Source organism: Fukomys damarensis, unplaced genomic scaffold (genome assembly GCF_012274545.1).
Source record: "Fukomys damarensis isolate Sample0158 unplaced genomic scaffold, DMR_v1.0_HiC HiC_scaffold_38, whole genome shotgun sequence".
In the NCBI taxonomy this organism is placed as follows: Eukaryota; Metazoa; Chordata; class Mammalia; order Rodentia; family Bathyergidae; genus Fukomys; species Fukomys damarensis.
Genome location: NW_022900950.1, coordinates 44526614 through 44547689, shown reverse-complemented (window position 1 = coordinate 44547689; position 21076 = coordinate 44526614). Strand labels below are relative to the sequence as shown.

The 21076-nt window shown below is 37.0% G+C and overlaps 1 pseudogene; it reads left to right on the top strand.

Annotated features, from left to right (window-relative positions):
- The first annotated feature begins 14767 nt into the window (after positions 1-14767).
- LOC104870856 lies at positions 14768-16079 on the top strand (annotated as a pseudogene).
- The last annotated feature ends 4997 nt before the right edge of the window (positions 16080-21076 follow it).

Genomic DNA, 21076 nt, shown 5'->3' with positions numbered 1-21076 from the left:
AATCATAAAGGAGATATGTTCCTATGTGATATTGTGGGGTTTTAATTTCTAAAGGTCTCAACAAATGAAAAGATTCTTATCTTTTTGGACTATTACCCTAATTCTATGTAACACTTGCAATCTTAAACCAGTGTAAGAAGGATGTGTTCTGTGAGTTACGGAATTTTAACTTCTAGAAGTATTTACAAATGAAGGATCCTTGTCTTTTATGGTTGTTACCCTAGCAGAAAGTAGAGTTGTCTCTGGAATCTACTGCAGACTTTGGTATATGGTACCAAAGTACCAGTACACTTGATAAATGTATTTATCAGCTTTCTGTCACTGTATAAAATATCTGTGATGATCAACTAAAGACAGGTGGTTTGGGCTCACAGTTTTGAAGGTTTTATTGCACTGTCAGCTCCCTTGATTTTGGGGCTGTGGTTAGGGAGCACATTATTAAAAGAGCTTGTGGCAAAGCCATTTACTCATGAATGGGACACAAAAGAGGATGGGGCTGGGTCCCAGTATTCCTTATAAGAAGAACACATCAGTGACAAAACATCGTCCCCTCAGGCTCTGTCTCTTAAAGGTTCCACTATGTCCCTGTAGCACCACAGCTTGAGAACCAGGTCTCTAATGCATTGATCATCATCATCATCATCATTATTATTTTGGTACCAGGGATCGAACTGTGGACGCTTGCCAGGCAGTGCATGGATTTTTTTGTGGACACTTTAGAATGTGGTATTAAATGTGTATGAGAGTGCCCTCCAATTAGGGTGTTCTACCTTCCCAGGAGTTCCCACAATTCACTCCACTGCTCTAGAGCCTGCCACACCTCTTTGAAGCAAGTGTTTCCCAGTTGTGCCTTCTAGTTAAGTGGGTTTGCTGGAGCTGGGAGCATTCACTGTGCCAAACTCTAGCCGTCACTATATAATGATAATTTGGCCCTGCTCACAACTTTCCCTCAATCTCTACCGAAAACTAACATAGAATAATGTAAAACCCATTTTTTATGAGTAATAGTTTCTCATGCTAGATATATAACTGTGAAATGATGTCACACACTTTTTAGTCTGGGCAGTTTTCAGATCATTTTTTTCATACACAAAAGAGCATATTTAAGTTTGTAGTATCACACAAGATGTTATTTCTGCAGGTCATACCAGTTGAGTCATGACCTGTACAAAAAGAAGTAGTTTGGCATAGTTAAAGAAAATAATCCTGGCCCTTCCTTTTCTAGCAGTGTGATTTTTAAGTAAGTCTCTTAATCATATGAGCCTCTATTTCCTAAATCTAATGATAATTACTACCTTTGTTGCTGGTTGAATATGGGGATGTGAACACTCATTTATTTTTCCCTTTCCTAGGGATAAAAATTATAGCAAAAGAAGCTGGGCATGGTGGTGCACGCCTGTAATCCCAGCATTCAGGAGGCTGAGGCAGGAGGATTGCTGTGAGTTCGAGACCACCCTGGGCTACATAGTGAGTTCCAGGTCAGTCTCACCTGCTATGAGCCATATTTCATAAACGTAACAGTGTCAATGCTGCTTACCGGTTACTGTCTGTTGGATTTAGCCCAGGGATAAATTTCAGTTGGACCTATAGACTTAATTATAGTTACAGAAGGGAAGGTTAATAATTATGGGATTGTAAGAGTGAGAGTATTTAAAAAGTTTGTAAGTAGAGGCTGAAGATGTGGGTAGGGGTTGAATGTTTGTTTGCCACGTGCAAGATCCTGGGTTCCTTCTCCAGCATAGAAAAAAAGAGTTTGTATTTAGAAGTAGAGGTGGGAAGTCTAAGAAAATTAGGAATCCAGATATTCTCAATCCTCAAAGTGGAGAGCCAAAATATGCTATGTACTTGATAGAATGTACAACAAGGCCTCCATGGACTGCAGACAGAAGCTGACACCACCACAGTGTTTGCCCATAGATTGCATGCCCTGGTCATGGCCACCTTCCAACTTCATCCTACTCTGGATTTTATTTTCCTTCAGCCAAGGGACAGAACAGCATCCTGATCATGGATGAGACCAATTCCCTAGGAGAGAAGGTAAGCCCAGTGAGTTGGCAGTTCCAGAGAGTAGTTGTGCACCAGGCCTGCAGCAGTAGCCCCAGGAAAAGCCCACAGCTACTGTAAACTATAAAGACAGCATGAGATTGTACTCCGATAGTGACTCTCTGACAAGCCAGAGTTGGAGAAGCCACTTCAGGGTTTCCAGGGTTATCCTCCCACAGTGACTGGGTGAAAGACAGCCATGGGGTTAGCTGTGGAGAAGCTGTGGGTTAGTTATAGACCCTGAGAAGTTTAACCTCAGGCCAGAAAGGATACAGGCCTTGCCCTAAATAGTGAGAAACCAGGCCTGGCACGTGTGGCTTTCAGAGGAGGCTGGATCTGAAAGTGCTGGCATTAAGACTAGCAGTCTGCTTGAACCCCACCACATTGCTACATCCAGTGGAGAACAGGGATCTATCTGATTGCTTTCCCTGTCTATCAGTGAGAGCAAGGATATACCTCAGATTGGATAGTTAGCACAGACTAAAGTATGTAGAGGGCCTCTGGAGCAGAGGGGCACCTTGCAAACCCACAGACCATAAAGGTACATAGAGAAAATCGTTACTTGCAGGATTCCAGGACTGTAGATGTGGAAAGAAGCCATTCATTCAAAAAGACAAAGGAGCTGGACATAACGGTGTGTACCTGTAATTCTATCACTTGGAAGGCAAGGGATCACCATGAGTTTGCAGCCAGCTTGGGTTACACAATGAGTTCGAGGCCAGCCTGAACTACATAGTAGGACCCTGTCTCAAAAAACAGTTTTAAAAAATTTAAAACATAAAGACTAATTTTTTTAACATTAAAAAATTTCCCCTTCATTGTTTTTTTGGGGGGGTTTGGGTTTTGTTTTGTTTGCAGTACTGGGGCTCAAACTCAGGACCTTGCACTTGCCAGGCAGGCACCATTCCACCGAGTTAAATCCCCAGCCCTCTTCTGAATCATTTTTAAAAGCAAAACACAAAACAAAACAAACAAAATCCCCAAGAAATATATTAAAAATGAGAGGGCTGAGGATTTAGCTTGGTGGTGCCGCTGCCTGCCTCACAAGAACAAGATCCTGCCTGAATTCAATCCCTGGTACCAAAAAACAAAACAACATAACATTAAAAATGGATCCAACAGCTGCTTGAAGACCAAAAAAAGTCAGTTGGAATTAGTGAAAAATTAGAATTCAGCACAAATGACATAAAAAGCCTGTTTATAGAATAATAAAACTTTACAAATATGGGAAAATACTTTAACATACAGATAAGTGAGGCATATGAACCCCAAACAGCCACAATCAGAAAAAAAAAACTTCCATGACACATAATGAAAATCCCCAAAGTCCAAAACAAGGGTAGAATCTTAGAGAAAGGCAATGGTTAGACAAAAGCAGGGAATCACTCATAAAGGTAAACCCATTAGAATTACAGCAGACTTCTCAACACAAAATAGAAGAGCATGGGGTGAGGTATTTCAGGCCCTCAAAACTAATGTATTCTTCAAAACTTTCTTTCAAAATTAATGGAAAAGTAATAAAGGTATTTTCATGATAAGAGCACCTTAAGAAATTCATGACCAGGATACAAGCAAGCAGGCAGGCTGTACAGCACCCTTGACACAAGCAAGGAGGCCCACGCTGGCTGCATAGCTCAACCATCCAACTCCAAGTCCACTTTACATTTTGCTACTCCTTGCTTTGGGGCAAGAGAGGCCTAGACTAACGAACTGACCTGATCCCAGGCAAAGATAACACCCAGGGAGAGAAGGTGAGATAGTTTTTGCTATTAATGCGTTTTCTTAGGATGGTAGTTATTTGGATCATCTTGGTGTCATTAACAGTATTGCTGCATTCTACAAAAACTTCAGGGAGGATCTAACACTAATGCTTCTTAAACTCTTTAATGAAAGTGAAGGGGAAGGAATACCCCAAATACTATTCCTAAAAGATACCATTACCTTGATACCAAAACCAGACAAGGACTGAACCATACAAAAGAACTACAGGCCAACTTTTTAATGAACACAGCCACAAAAATCCTCAACAAGGCACTGCCAAACAATGCAAAATCATCAAAAAAGGCCATACATAATGACCAAGTAGGGTTTGTCCTGGGGATGAAAGGATGGTTCAACAAATGCAAATCAGTAATGTCCATAGACAGAGGCAAGGACAAAAATCACAGTATTTCAGTAGATACAGAAAAAGCCTTTAACAAAAACCCAAAATCCATTCATGATAAAAAAAAAAAATCCGGTATAGAAGGACCTCACCTCAATCTGATAAAAATCACTTATAACAAACTGACTACCAATATCACATTAAATGGAGGAAAAACTGAAAGCTTTCCCTCTAAAATCAGGAACAAGAGAAGCATGTCCACCATCAGCACTCCTATTCAACATGGTCCTCAAGGCATTACCTAGAGCAACCAGAGAAGAGAAAGAATAAAAGGGATATGCATAGGAAAGGACAAGACCAAAGTATCATTATTCACAGATGACGTGATCTTCTATTAACAAGATGGAAAATATTCCACCAAAAGACTGCTAGAATTTATAGCCAAAGTCAGGAGTGTAGCAGGGTACAAAGTCACACAAAGTCAATAGCTCAATGAACTCACCGAGAACGAAATAGGAAATCAACATTCACAATAGTATCAAGAAAAATTAAATACTTTGGAAATACCCTAATCAAGGAGGTGAAAGACCTCTACAATGAAAATTATTATCACCCTGAAAAAGGAAACTGAGGAAAACATCAGAAAATAGAAAGATATCCCCTGTCTGGATAGGCAGAACCGATATAATAAAAATGGCTATATTTCCAAAACTGATATAAATTTAATGCAATTAAAATCAAAATGCCAAAAACATTCGTCAGAGAACTAGAAAAGAGAATTCTATAATTTATACATAATCAGGAGAGACTCAGAATAGCAAAAGAAAACCTGGACAACAAAAGTCAAGCAGGAGGCATCACAGTCCTGCAATTGAAGTTATATTAAAAAGCTTCAGTGATAAAAATAGCATGCAGCTGGCACAAAAACAAACATGAAGATTAATGAAATAGAGCAGAGGATGCAAAGACAACTTTAGGCACATTCAGCTATTTGATCTTTGACAAAGGGGCCAAAAACATACCCTAGAGGAAAGGCAGCTTCTTTACTAAATGGTGTTGGGTAAGCTGGCTATCTACACAAGATTGATGCGTATCTCTCACCATATAATAAACTAAAATCAAAATAGGTCAAAGATCTCAATACAGGGCCGGGGATTCAGCTCACAAGCACAAGGTTCTAAGTTTGATCCCCAGTACAAAACAAAACAAAATTCAATGCAGAAACAGTTTTCTGATGGAAGATTCAGTAGGTAAAACTCTTGAAGACATTGGTGTAGGCAAGGACTCTGAATAGAACCCCAGTTGCTCAAGCAATAACATAAATCAACAAATATTATATCAAATTTAAAAACTTCTGCAACAGCAAAGGAAAAAATCCAACAGATTCAAAAGACAACCTACAAATGGGAAAAATGTTTTGCCAGCTATTCTTTGGATAGAGGGGTGGTATCTAAAATATATAAAGATTTTTAAGGCTGGGAGTGGTGGCGCACGCCTGTAATCCCAGCACTCAGGAGGCTGAGGCAGAAGGATCGCTGTGAGTTCGAAACCAGCCTGAGCTAAATAGTGAGTTCCAGGTCAGTCTCAACTACATAGTGAGACCCTGTCTCAAAAAAACCAAAAGAAAAAAAATATATAAAGATTTTTAGACTTTCAAAATAAAAGACCCAATTTAAAAATTGGCCACCAAAATGAATGGACACTTTTCAGTAAAAATATAAATGTCAAGTAGATACATGAACATATGTTCGACATCTGTGGCCATTAGAGAAAGGCAAATTAAAACAACGCTGAGATTTATCTTATTCCATGTAGAATGGCTATCATGAAGAAATCAAATAATACTGGTGAGGCGGTTGGGAAAAAGGAACATTTGTACATTGTTGGGGAGAAAGTAGACTCGTACAACCACTATGTAGATAAGTAAGGATATTCCTCAGAAAATTAAAAATTTCCCTTTCACACCTCTTCCAGGAACCTTCCCAAACAAGTTAAAGACATCACACTAGAGTGATACATGCACACCCATGTTTATAGCAGCACAATTCGTGATAGCTAAGTCTTGGAAGTGGCTTCTATGTCCATTAACAGATAAATGGATAAAGAAAATGTGATATTTATACACAATGGAGTACTATTCTGCCATAAAGAAGGATGAACATCCGTCATTTTTAGGAAAATGGGTACACCTTGAGACCATAATATTAGGTGAAATAAATCAGACACACAGGCTTAAACATTAAAGTTTCTCCTACATGAGAAATAAAAAAATATAAATAGCAAAATAAGAGATAAATGATAGAAAATAGGGAGATAGATCTTTTTGCAAATGAGAAAGGTACCAAGAGATGCAGCAGGAGGGACACTGGGAAAAAGGAAAGAATTGAGATGTGTTGTGTACATGTATGAACTCCCCGTGAGGAATGTAATCACTACGCTGCAAAAATATTTTTTTATTTTGAGAGAAGGTCTCACTAAATTGCCCATGCTGGCCTTGCTCTTGCAATACTTCTGCACCTCCCTCAGTAGCTGAGATTACAGGTGAGTGTCATCATGCCCAACTTCAATTTTATGCTTTGTATTATACTAAAGGAATAGTAACAAAATTTTAGTATTTTTATCTGTAAAGCTCAGTAGTGTTAAGTATATTTACATTGTTGTACATCCAATCTCCAGAAATTTTCTTCTTGCCATACTGAACCTCTAAACCCATCAAACACTAACTCTGCATTTTCTTCTCCCCTGATGCCCTGGAAATCACTGTTCAGGCTATTTCTATGAATTTGACTACTCTGGGTACCTGAACTGGAATCAGACAGTGATTTATTTATCTTTTTGTGACTTGATTCTTTGACTTACGTAATGTCCTCAAGGTTCATCCATGTTGTAGTTTCAGAATTTTCTTTCTTTTTAAGGCTGAAAAATTACTACATTCTAACACGATACACATTCCACATGTTGTAAATATACCACATTTTGCTTATCCATTCATCCATCAGTGAATATTAAAACATTTCTACCTCTGTGCTATTACAAGTTATATTACTATGAACATGGGCATGCAAGTATGTTTTTGAGACTATTTTCAATTTGTAAAACTATATACCCAGAAGCACAATTGCTGGATCAGATAATATTTATATTTTTAGTTTTTTGAGGAGCCATCATGCATGTTCACACCAACAGTGCACAAGAATTCCAATTTCTTGGACTGGGGATTTAGCTCTGTGGTTCCACCACCTTCCTCACAAGCACAAGGTCCCGAGTTCGATCCCCAGTATATAAAAAAAAAAAATCCCAATTTATTTTTTTTTTCCACTTCCTTCCCCCACCCCATATCAGGGATCAAACTCAAGATTTTGTGCTTGTGAAGCAGGCATGGTGCCACTGGCCCAAGAACTCCAATTTCTATATATTCTTACTAACATTTGTATTTTCTTTTCTTTTGTAGCAGCCACCCAAATGGATGTGAGGTGACATCTTGCATTTTTGATTTGCATTTCCCTGAATGATTAGTGATGCTGAGCATTTTTTCCATAAGCTTATTGCTCATTTGTATATCTTCTTTGGGGAAATGTATATTCAAATCCTTTGCTGTTTTAATTTGGGTTATTTTTGTTGTTTGTAAGAGTTCTTTATATTTTTGGATATTAATCTTTTGTCAGATATATAATTTATAAATAATTTATCTCACTACCAGGAGATTTAATTTAATAAATCAAAAAATTTATTTGAGATGTTGGTATCTTTGATATACCAAATATCTTTGAGATATTTATTGGAGATGTTGATTTAATAAATCAAATATATTTTATACTGTGTTGATTTTGTCCTTTATGCACACATCAATTCAGATTTTAACACTTCATTGTTCCTCTGTCTTTTGGCTAAGGTCAAGTGCAAATTTTAACACATTTTTAAGCTTTTACAATTTTATATTTGCCATTTTTATCACATTTAAAAACTTTAGTTCCTAATAATAAAATGTCTCCTTTATCATACATGATACACAAAATAGTCTCAAAATCAAAATGCTAAAATACCACTAAAAATGAAAGTAAAGGATAAAGCTACAGATATTTTCAAGATTCTTTTTGTCATTAAAATATCTAGAATTAAGATATATAATAAAAGCACTCAATTCATTTGAAATTTTTGTGTCTGGGTAATTAGCTTAATTATATAATATATATTAAATATATAATATATATTATAATTTATTTCAGTCTGTTTTTTTTAGAGTTTTCTTTAAATATTAAAATACATACATCACAAGTGAAGTCTCTTTAAAAAGACATATTCAAACAATTCTTACTTGTATCTCAATCCCTTTAACCCATTCCCCACCTTTTGGTCCCAGAAGTTTCTAATTTGCCATTTACACATTTCTTTATGCAAAACTAAGACATATATATTTGTATATAAATAATTTTCCCATTTCCTAGAGAAAATGTAAAAGTATTGGTATTGTGAAGCACTTTATTGTAAACAGATGTCTTAAATAAGGCTTATAATAAACTGCAGATAAACTCATTCTAAATCACAAAAGATGAATATCTATTTAAAAATAAAATGGCAGTGAAGCATTCTCATTGTATCATCATAGGAATTTATTATCATTTTGTCTTTGTTATTCCTGTTCTTCCTCTTTGTCTATTATAAATGTATAGCTGCCTGGGAGAATTTACAAGCCTATTTTCCCACAGTACTTTGCTCATAAACCAGTTTCACATTCAGCCCATTGTTTGATAGTTATTTATATGCATTTTTCCAAATAGTGCTTGAGATCTAAGAGCTGAGATCATATGTGCTGTTCCTTTTTGTATCTCAAACAGTACATTTTAGGGGAAAATTCTGTCTTTGGAATCTTGGCTCTATCTCCCAGGCGTGTGAGCTCATACATGTTGCTTCACAGCTGTAGACTTCAGTTTTATCATTTTAGAGCCAGAATAAAGATTTCTTGTCAGATTTTTTTAATGAAGAAGTGTGTTGTATTTTTATTTGTTTGTTTATTTGGTACTGGGGATCGAACTGGGGACCTTGTGCTTGTGAGACAGGCAGTGGAACCACTGAGCTAAATCCACGGCCCTCTTGTCAGACTATTGATAATATTAAGTTAGACAAACTGACTAAAAGGCTCAATGTAGGCCAATCTTCTAAAATCTCAGTGTTACTTGGCCAGGATTTTGCTTGTTCCTGGATTCAGTTTACCTTTTTGTTTGTGACAGTACCTCTTTTGATAAATTTTACGTATCTATTTGTTTAATGTCTGTGATGGTTAAGCTTGTGTCAATTTGATTGGCTTGAGAGATGCCCAGAGGTTTACTGGAAAATATTTCTGGATGTGTCTGGGTAGGTCATGGAAGTGTGACCTCAGATATCTTATCTGGTCATTCACTCTTTCCTCTCTGTCACTATTCTTTTTTTCTGTTACCCAGCCGCCATAAATGGAGGAACGTTGCTTCACCATGCGTTTATGCTAATTTGCTTCTGCCTTGAAGCCAGCAAATTATGGACTGAAGCCCCTGAAACTATGGACCGGCTTATGGAAGGAGTTTGGAATGGAGATGAGAGATCGAAAGCCTTAGAATGCTGTAAAAAGAGTCTGCTGGTGATTCTAGTCAGAGCTCAGAAGAGTAGAACATGGATAGGAATGCAGATAGTTAAGTCCAGGCTCAGGAGGTTTTGGTTGAGAACAAGAGATCCAGTGGCAGTTGGACTATAGGCCATGTGTGTTATACTCTGACAACAAACTTGTGTACCTTTTGCTCATGTCCTGAGATATTTTTTGGGTAGACTGAGATTAAGACTGGAGTCTGAATTTCCTTCTGATGGAGAATATTTCAAGGCAGTACAACATTTGGGTTGTGACAAGAGTACTGCTGGCTGCTTTTAGTCAGTTTATAGGGAGAATTAGGGGCAAAAACCTAAAACTGAACAACTAGAAAAATTTAAATTTTGCTCATAAAAGAACTATGATAAAATTGGAGCCAAAGGAGAATGTGGTTGCTGAAGAGATTAGCACCATTAACAAGAAACCAAGTATGTTGTACAGGGACAAGAAAAGAGATGCCAGAAAGAAGAGAGTTAATGAAGTAAAAGCCAATACCAAATCATAGCCTTTCTCAGACCTGGAATAAGTCCCCTAGGAAACAACAACTTAACAAAGTGAAAGAGAAGAGCTCTGGAATCAAAAAGGAACTGAAAGGAAAGCTAGAAATCACAGAGAAACTGGAGAAAAGGAACACAATACAGAGAAAAAAAATGAAGCAATCTGGATCACTAAACCCAGATCCTGAGAGATGGACCTGTCCTGGCTAATACAAGGTAAGCCTTGACTAATACAAGGTAATACTGGGTGGCAGCCCTATAGTGATAAACAATGGACCAGCAGCACTAGCTCCAAAAACACCCTAAAGTTATTGTAAGCTGCAATACAGTGTGGGAATTTTTTTTTTCAAAAGTGATTCCTTCCTTGTGATTCGCTAGTATCGGAGCAGAAATCCACAGTAGTGTCCACCATATATAGAAGTGATCTAATCTGGAGCCGTTTTGAAAAAGGGTTTATTGTTTAACACTGAGCCATTCATGTGGTTTTCTAAGAGGGCTGAGACTGAAAGTGCTAGGATTAAGCCCAACAGATTGCTTGTCCCCTCTTCAAGAAGGGTTGAAGGGAGGGAAGGGGAATGGGAGAAAAAAAAGAAGGAAGATACATTGTGTACAGGTATATATTTCGTGTGATGAATGTTATCATTACATATATCTAAAGTGTACCAGTAAAATAAAGTCACACCCAAAAAATTAAAAGAAGAAAAGCTACTGGACATAAAAGGACAGATAGACACTAACACAATCATAGTTGGGGACATCAATACCCTACTCTCACAATTAGGTAAACTAGACAAAAGCAAACAAACAAATACCAGAGTTCAGCCAGCCACACCATTGACCAAATGGACTTAATAGATATCTATAGAGTTTTATTCAACAACAAAACACACATTTTTCTTAGCAGAATGTGGAAAGTTTTCCTAAAACAGACCAAGTATCAGGCCATAAATCATGCTTGAGTAACACAAAAGAATCAGAACAATTCCCTGCATACTATCAGACCATAGTGAAATGAAACTAGAAATTCCCAGCAAAAGAAAACATGGAAACTTGCAAAACATGCAGATTAAATAACACAGTACTGAATAATCAGTGGATTCCAGAAGAAATCAGAGAAGAAATTATTATATCTTTAAATTGTATTAATACATGTTTTATGTACATGATTATATTCATCATGGGGAGTTGGTACATGTACATAATCAAGGAAGAAGTTAAAAAGGTCCTAGAACCTGGGATTTAGTTCAGTGGCGCCACTGCCAGACTTGTAAGTTTTTTTTATTTTTATTTTTTGGTTCCAGGGATTGAACTCAGGTCCCTGCAATTGCAAGGCAGGCAGCAGAACCACTAAGCTAAATTCCCAGCCTTACAAGGTCCTAGTTTGATCCCGCATAAATAAATAAATAAATAAATAAATAAATAAATAAATAAAGCCCCACAATAAATGACAATGTAAACACAACATACCAAAACCTATGAGACACAATGGAAACAGTAATAAAAGAAAAGTTGGTAGCAGTGAATGCATAAATTAAAAGGACATAGTGATCCCAAATAAAGAATCTAATGATGAATCTTAAGATCCTGGAAAACAAGAACAGTCCAGATCCAACTGGTAGAAGGAAAAAAATATAAAGACCAGAGCAGAAATTAATTAAATTGAGACTGAAAAAAAAATACAAAGGGTCAATGAATCAGAGTTGATTCTTTGAAGAGGTAAACAAGATTGATAAACTTTAGCCAAATTATCAAAAATGGAAACAGAATCCACACCAATTCAATTAAACATGAAAAAGGTGAACCAGGGATTTAGCTTAGTGGCACTGTATCTACCTGAATTCAATTCCCAGTACCAAAAAAAAAAAAAAAAAAAAAAAAAAAAAAAAAAAAAAAAAAAAAAAAATTTACCCAAAACAAATTCCCAAAAAAAAAAAAAAAAAAAAAAAAAAAAAGGAAAAGAAAAATAAAAAGGTGACATCACAATACATACTACCAAAACCCAGAGAATTATAAGACAGCATTCCAAAAGCTTATATTTCAATAAATTGGAGAACCTAGAACAAATGGAGAAATTCCTAGATATATATGAATTACCAAGATTGAACCAAGAAGAAATAAAAACCCTGAATAGACAGACTGGTAACAGGCAATGAAATAGAGGCAGTAAGAAAATATTTAGCAACTAAGAAGAGCTAAGACCTCATGGATTCACTCTAGAATTCTTCCAGAATGCCAGGAAAATTCTAAAACTAATACTTATGAAACTTCCATGATACAAGGACCACTGCCACACTCATTCCTGGAAGCTAGCATCATCCTGATACCAAAAACTGACAAGGATTTAACAGAAAAAGAAAAACTACAGATCAACCCCCTCAATAAATATAGATGCAAAAATATCAAAATATGCTGGCAAACAAAATGCAGAAAAATCACTGCAAAGGGCATATATCATGATCAAGTTGAGGTTGCAAGAATGGTTCAACATGTAAATCAATAAACGTAATACATCACATAAACAGAAGTGAAGACAAAAATGAATAATGCAGAAAAAGCCTTTGACAATTTCTAACTTCCTTTCATGATAAAAAACCATGATGGAAATAGGGGTAGAATTACTTTATCTCAAATTGATAAAAACCACTTATGGCAAATCTATTGCCAACTTTATACTAAGTGGGGAAAACCGAAAGTGTTTCCTGTAAAATCTAGAATGAGCAAGGATATCCACTATCACCACTCCTGTTCAATTCACTACTTGAAATTTTAGCCAGTGCAATCAGGAAAGAGGAAGAAAAAATGGATACTTATACAAAATGAAGAAGCTAAACTATTCTTATTTGAAGATGATGTGATCCTTTACATAGATGACTCTTAGAACACATAAATTCAGAAAGTAGCAACACACCAAAATCAATAGTGTTCTTTTATACCAATAATGAACATGCTAAGAAAGAAGTCAGGAAAACAACCCCATTCAAAATGGATTCAAAAAAGTTAAATATCTAGTAATCAACCTAAGCCAAGAAATGAAGGACCTATGTAAAAATTTAACAGCACTCTGGAAAAAGAGATTGAAAAGCACATCAGAAAATGGAAAGGCATCTCCTGTTCTAAATAGGTAGAACCAAGATTGTCAAATGGCCATATTTCCAAAACTGATCTATAGACTTAATGCAACCACAATAAAAATACCAAAGCATTCCTTAGAAAACTAAAAAAACAAACAAAAATCCTAACATTTACATGGAACCAAAAGAGATCCAGAATAACAAAATTGGTTCTGGCCATCAAAAGCAAAGGAGGAGACATCGCAATATTGGATCTCAAGCTACATTACAACATATGATGATAAAACAACATGGTACTGGCACGCAAACAATATTGATCAATGGAACAGAACAGAAGATGAGGAAATAATCCCATTATACAGACAATGCCAAGGTCTCCTGTCAATGAAAGCAGTAGTCAGGGCCCATTGGACCATGACAGCCCAACATCTGAGTGCCTAATGACTTGAACAGAGTGGGATGAATCCCAGAAAACCAGTTCCTTAGGAGGTCCTTCTTGAGCAGGAGTTGCTTCTTAAATAAATTTACACTCCAGGGACAAGGGGAAAAAATGAGAACCAAGACCTGTCATGTAAAGGTACAAGAGCCCAATAATGAATGTAACTGTACTGTATACCTAAAATGTACCAATAAACTCAATAAAAATAAATAAATTTATACTCCTCCACCCCAGCCTGCAGTAGGATGGGTCTTACTGATTTCTGAGGTACCCTCAAGGACAATTGGCATTGTCTGTATAATGCTGATTTTACCAGGTTTAAGAATATAAGAATTATGAGGTCATTGAGGTTTCCACCTAGATGTCAAAGGAATGCTTGAGAAGGCATGCAAGTAGCTGCTATAAAGGCAGTGTGTGAAGCTATGGGAATGAAGCTAAAGGTGCAGTGGAGACCCTGGGAATTTGGACATGGTAGATGGTAGAAAATTTGTCAAGGAAATCTGTATGTTGTGTGGTGAGCCAGCCCAAGAGAGAGAGCCCCTGAGGTCTGCAAGCAGCAAAACTGTAGGCATGGGTCCACCAAAGCCCTTTGGAACTCATGTTTACTGCCATGTGCATTGGATGCTGGATATGGAGCTGTGGGACTTAACGTTTGCCTGGCTAGGCTTCAGTCCACGTCCTTATTCCTCTCTTGTGGTGTGAGAATGTTTACCCTGTGCCATTGTACTTTGGAATTATGTAACTTGTTTTTGATGTTTACAGAGGTTCACAGGTAAGAGTTTGCCTGGAATCTCAGAAGAGACTTTGACATGAACTTTTGAAAAATGTTGGAAAGGTAGAGACTGGGGAAACAATTATTTCATTTTCAGTTATAATGCAAGATAGCTGTATCATGGTAAGTCGAGTTATGGACTTATGTTTATTTGGTTATTAAGTATGGTTTAAGGAGGGGGCGCCTGTGGCTTGTGTGTGGGACCAGGGCCTTAAAGATTAGCCACAATGGCTGGAAAAGGTGATAATGAAAAAATGGCTGCTCTGTATGCTAAAATTTGCCATAAAATTGAGTATTATTTTGGACACTTCAATTTGCAACAGGACAAAATTTTAAAGGAATAGATCAAATTAGAAGAAGGTTGGATACCCTGGAAAATAGTGCTAAAATTCAACAGGCTCAGCTGCCTAAAAACTGACTTTAATGTATTAGTGGAAGTATTGAGCAAATCTAAAGCAGAACTCGCAGAAATCAGTGAAGTTAAAAGTAAAATCAGAAGATTTCTAAACAATCCCCTCCCCAAAGTGACTGATGAGTATAAAAATGATGTAAAAAAAAGATGTTTATATGAAAGGCTTCCATGGGTGCAACTCTCAATGATATAAAAAAAATGGCTAGAAGATAAAGGTCAAGTACTAAATATCCAGATGAGAAGAACATTGCACAAAGCATTTAAGAGATCAGTGTTTGCTGTATTTGATAGCACTGAATCAGCTAAGAAGTTTCTAGAATCACTTGGGGCAGAAATATAAAGACACAGACCTGCTGGTACTTTTTAAGGAAGATTATTTTGCAAAGAAAAATTAAGAAATACAGCAAAATAAAGTGGAAACTAAATTAAGAGCTAAACAAGAGCAAGAAGAACAACAGAAGTTAGTAGAAGATGCTGAAATGAAACCTTTAGAAGACTGGATGCTTGCTGATATATTTGAGTGACTTAGATGATCAGACCTGTAGAGAAGACTTGCATGTCCTTTTCTCAAGTCATGGTGAAATGAAATGGATAGACTGTGTCAGATCAGCAAAAGAGGGAGTCATTCTATTTAAAGAAAAAGCCAAGGAAACACTGGATAAAGCCAAAGATGCAAATAATGGTAGCCTACAATTAGGAAACAAAGAAGTGACGTGGGAAGTACTGGAAGGAGAGGTTGGAAAAAAGGCTTTTTAAAAAAATCATAGATTGGGGCTTGGGATTTAGCTCAGTGGTTCCACTGCCTGCCTCTCAAGCGCAAGGTCTTGAGTTCGATCCTTGGTACCAAAAAAATAAAAATTAAAAAATCATCGCTCAACAAGAATCCCTAAACAAATGGAAATCAAAAGGTCACGGATTTAAGTAAAAAGGAAAAGGAAATAAAGCTGCCCAGCCTGGGTCTGCTAAAGGAAAAGTAGTTTCAGAGCAAGAAAACAAAATTTGATAGTAACAAAGAATGTGATGAAAATGGTGTGGCTGGACCAGGGAAAAGAGCAAGAGAAGAAACAGACAAGGAAGAGGCTGCATCAAAACAAAAGAAAGCAGGAAATGGTGCTGGAGACCAGTAGTTTACTAAACAATTTTTAAAGTTTATCTTAGTTATGTTTTTGTCTTTGGAGGCTTTTAAAAAGAAAACCAAATTGGTCCATTTCACTGTCCACCTGTAAAAAAGGACTTTTGTTGTTGTTTTAATATCATTTAGTTGTTGTTGTTATCCAAACACATTTTTTCAATGTAGTTCTGTTTGTGTTCAGATGATTCAAATATTAAAAAGAAGATTCTCACTAAATTGCCTTTGTAGTATGAGAATGTATTAGTATAAAATAACAACATATATACTATATAAAAAGAAAAAAGTATAGCTGAAGGAGATGTGTCTGGGTGTCAAAATGACAAGGGGTTGGTTGTAATGGTTAGGTTTCATTTGCCATCTTGATCGGCTTGGGAGGACCCTGGTGGATCACACTTCTGTGTGTGTCTGCGTGGACCACAGAGATGTGACCTTAGGTTCAAATCTGCTCCCTCACCCCTTTCTCTCTGGCACTGTTTTCCTGGTACTATGAACTGAGTGGCTTTCCTCCCTTACACCCTTCCCTTCTTGATGTTTCTACCATGGAGTCAATTGAACATGGACTGAATTCCCTGAAGCCATGATCCAAAATAAACCTCTCCTTTAAGTTGTGATGGTTGTGTATTGCGTCCCAGTGACATAAAAGCTAACACATTGTCCAAGGTGCAAACAATCAGAAACACCGTGGTATGTCTGTGTTTGCTTTATTGAGGATAGGTACTGTTGCTTCCTAATTCATAGCATAAATGGTGTTAATGGAGGTGAGGAGTTGGGAGCCCTTGTTTCACATCTACAGGGAACAACATTTTCACAGACTGTACAGTGAATGGTGTCCCTTGAGGCTATACCACTTCACAACTTCACTTCCTGGTCTCCAGCCTACATACCTATTTCCAAACTGTTCTTTGCCTTCCTTTTCCTTGTCCCTTCTACCCATGTTTAAGATCTCATCTGTTCCTTTAGCATCACACTTCTTCAAGATATTTACTCTATTTTCTTTTCTTGAGTCAGCCTATTTTTCCTTTTTTCCATTCCTTCTTTGATTCACGGCAGTTGCACTTTTGCCTTAACTAGATTGAAATTGACTTCAGTAATCACTCTAATTGATTTTAAGAAATCACTCTAAAGTCAAAGCCTTGCTCACTAAAAACTTTTCATCATTCTGTTTTACATTTCATCCATCTCTCAATCCATCTCCATATTCTCCTTACCAGTTTTATTTTTCTTCATAACACTTGCCCAATATATTAAATTTTCATCTCTGTTTATTGTCTGTGTCCCCAACTAGAATATAATCCTACTGAGTGGGATTTTTATTTTCTATTTTGTTCACTTATTTGCCATCTGTGAAAAGGATTGGCACCTAATAGGTGATAAATGCATATTCACTGACTTGAATAAATAAATGACTTTCTGGTTTCTAAATTTACTGTGTTCTGTTTTGAATCCTACTTGACCTTTCAGTGACATCTGGCATTTGGTTCCCTGGACTTTTATGATCATATTCTCTTATGGGATTTTTTCCTACTTTCAGACCATTATTTTGCTTGTCAGCTCTTTTTATCTATCCATTGTGCTTCAGTTTCCTCACCTATAAAATTAGATCAACTTGCGTTCTGAGATCAAATAAAAAAGTGGAACTAAGGCAATAGCCACATCCACGTTATGATAACCAGTTTATAAGCTTTACCACTGTAAAATCAGCTTTTATGTATTTTATCTCTTTTTATAATTGAATTACATTTCTATGTGTCCATTTTATGGGTACCAGAGTCATAGGTGGTCATTATGACTGTATACATGTTATAATGTTTGTCATCAGAAAAACAGAAATGAGGGGCTGGGGATTTAGCTCAGTGATTCCATTGCCTGCCTTGCAAGTGCAAGAACCCACGTTTGATCCTAGGTACCAAAAAAACAAAAGAGAAAGAAATGACAAGACAAGGTTTGCTGTGATTTTATGTGCCTGCACATATGTGTGTGTATTTTGCTCCTGAGAAATGGAAAGTGTCAGTTTATAAGAAAGGAAACCGACACCTTGATTTGCTAATGCCAAATCCTTCTGGTGAAATAGGGGCTGAAAATGGAAAAACTACCCTAGCTGCCTTTGTGATGCTTTGTTATGCTCCGAGCAGGCTCTATAAATACCTGTGGGATGAATGTGGGATGACTCCAGTTACCTCCATCAGATATAGCTTTAATGAGTTCCCAGGAGCAGCTAGCTACGTATATACCTTAGTACCTGTTGACATCTCCATGATATACATGATGTTGGCATGGTTGCTGCATCAGGGGAAATATCAACCTTGAACAAACATCTAGGAAATTAGCAAGAGAAGTTTAGCAAAGACCTGTATAAAGCAGACATAAAAAGATTGAATAAGATAAATCTTATTCAGTTAGGTTATCAGTTTAAGTAGAAACAAGTGCTGATGTATGCTTGCCTGAGTGTTGATCCCAACCCACTGATGAATTTTGGACAAAAAAAAATGTAAACTTGAATTCTATTTAAGATGGTACCTATACAATACAGCATCCCACAGACTCTTAACGCTTCCCATTATCTTGCTTCACTCTTGGGCACACCCTTTCATGGTCCTAAGGAAGGGACCCCTGGCTTAGAGAAAGTAGGAACCTAAGGCAAGCCCTTTGGGTGTCAAACTGGCCTATGGTTAGAATTCAGTCTTTAAAATTGGTTTAAGCAAGCGTTCAGATTTGTTGGACATATTTGTTGAGCTAATCATCTTAAAAGTTTTGTTTACTGCTACACCACGTGAAAGACTTAAAAGGAGGGCTCCTTGTAAGGACTTTCCAGAAGTCTTCATAGACATACATTTTTCCCACTGGTTAAGATGGTATACATTACATGTACCAGCGAATGTGCTTAATTGTATGGCATCTCATGGAATTCACACAACTCTAAGAGGTGCAGAGTAAACATTTGTTCAAGGGCAGAGAGGGACTCATGGATCTGCTGATTTCATTCTCATCTCTTTTCCACTGGTCTCTGGAAAAGATCTCCTGCAAGATTATAATGAAATAAAAAATTGCAAATTACACACATTTGAGTGTATAGTATGAGCTGATATTTTCAAGTGCTTGTATGTGTTAAAATAACTCATTTAGTTCCCACATCAAATCTATAATGTATTATAACTCATCAGATGAAGATAGTAAGGTACAAATTGATGTAATAGTGAGATATGATCAGAGTTAAAGCTACTTGTTTGCCCAAGGACATGGTGGATGGCTGAACTGGGATTTAAATCCCGGCAGTCCAGCTCCAAAGTTCACATATTCTATACATACACATGTTGTGGCTATTTTCCTCTCATTTAATGAGGTGAAGGGAGTAACAGACAGTAAATGCTACCCTGCATGTTAAATTTAATGAAATATTTCTGGTAAAAAGTCAATGGTGTAATCTACATTAGTATTTTTATTACTAGGGCATCTTTTGATACACGTGTACAATTACTTTGGAAAGCTCTAGAAGTATAAAATATTTTTAAGTGATTAGATGGACACAGGCTTTGTTTATTAGGAAAACAAGGGAAAAAACCATGGGAAATACAGCTCTCAGGAGAAGAGCCAGCACTCTTCCACAAAGTGACCATCTGTTTCTACTTGGCCATTGTGAGTCCAGATGTTCTCGTCCTCCTCATGAATGTTTTCCAGTTGGAATTTCTTGTTTGTGCAAAGCAGAGCAGAGCAATGCTTTAGGTAGTTTGAACTTTGGCTGTTTTGAGCCATCCATTATTAAAAGACAAGGGAAATTCCCAGGGGTGATGAAAATGTTTCTGCATCTTGCTTTAGGCAATGGTTAAAAAGTTGTGTACAACTGTAAAAATGTATTAAACTGTACACTGAAGATCTGTGCATTTTATTGTGCGTGAAATACATCTCAAAGAATAATATAACCTGTCTTTATAACTTGGCTGTTCACAAAAGACTCTTCCAAAAATCATGTCCAATGAATCATTTTATAGTCTTTCTAGTTTCCTTCACCTTTTCTGGATCATACGTAAAGCTTATGCATGCTATTAATGTGAGAGGCTACCACACAAGCCTCTCTCTAGGTTCATAGACTCTACCTGAGTTTTATGATCCCACATATCTCATTCCCAAGCCTACATCAGATTAGAAGTAGCTGCAAAATGCACAGGCAGGAGCATTGGTAACAGTGAGTAGGTGGCTACCTTGACTATGAAAGAGAAAAACACTGAACATATGACGTAGGAATTCAAAAGCATGTGGGCCTGGAATAAATTTTAACAACCAGGTGCTGCCATAGGTTCCCCTAGCCATAGGACATCACATTTCTTTAAAAATAGCATTCATCCAGAGATGTCAAATTCTATAAAGTGTACTGTTTTAAATACATACAAGGAAAAATACATGAAAATTCCATAGAGAACAATTTAAGCCATGTTTTTGTTTTAGTGCTCAAATGGATAAAACTTCAGATATCTGGATTAATCCAGGTAGGTATCAGAACCTAGAACTGGAAGTAAAAGGCCCATGTTAAACAACTAAGTGGAGCTCCGGGCGACTGAAGGGGTCATGTAATCCCGGCGAGCACCAGTTCAGCACCATTACTGCCAACATATTTTTTTACTGTGGTAACCATGCTGAGGAACGCACAAAGCATGTGCTTCCCTTGGACCACATGGTTGTGGGCACTCCACAGGGACATGTAATAAAACACGTCTTGATGGTTCTTCTGCAAGCAAACCATTCTAAATGGGTTCCCAGAGGATTTTCTGTATAATTTCTACTCTACAGAGGTTTGGTTGCAGAAAATTTTCCCAGTAAGCGTGGGAAACAGAAGAAACTATCTCAGCTTCTGTTAACACTTAAAAAACTGTACAAAGTATTCAAAAACACTTAGTTGTTACACTGAAAGGAAATCTTCATGAGTATAACTTTGAAAGGAGAGAAAAAAATGGGACTAATGAAAACCTTCCTGAATTTGGGAAGTTAAATGAAAAGGGG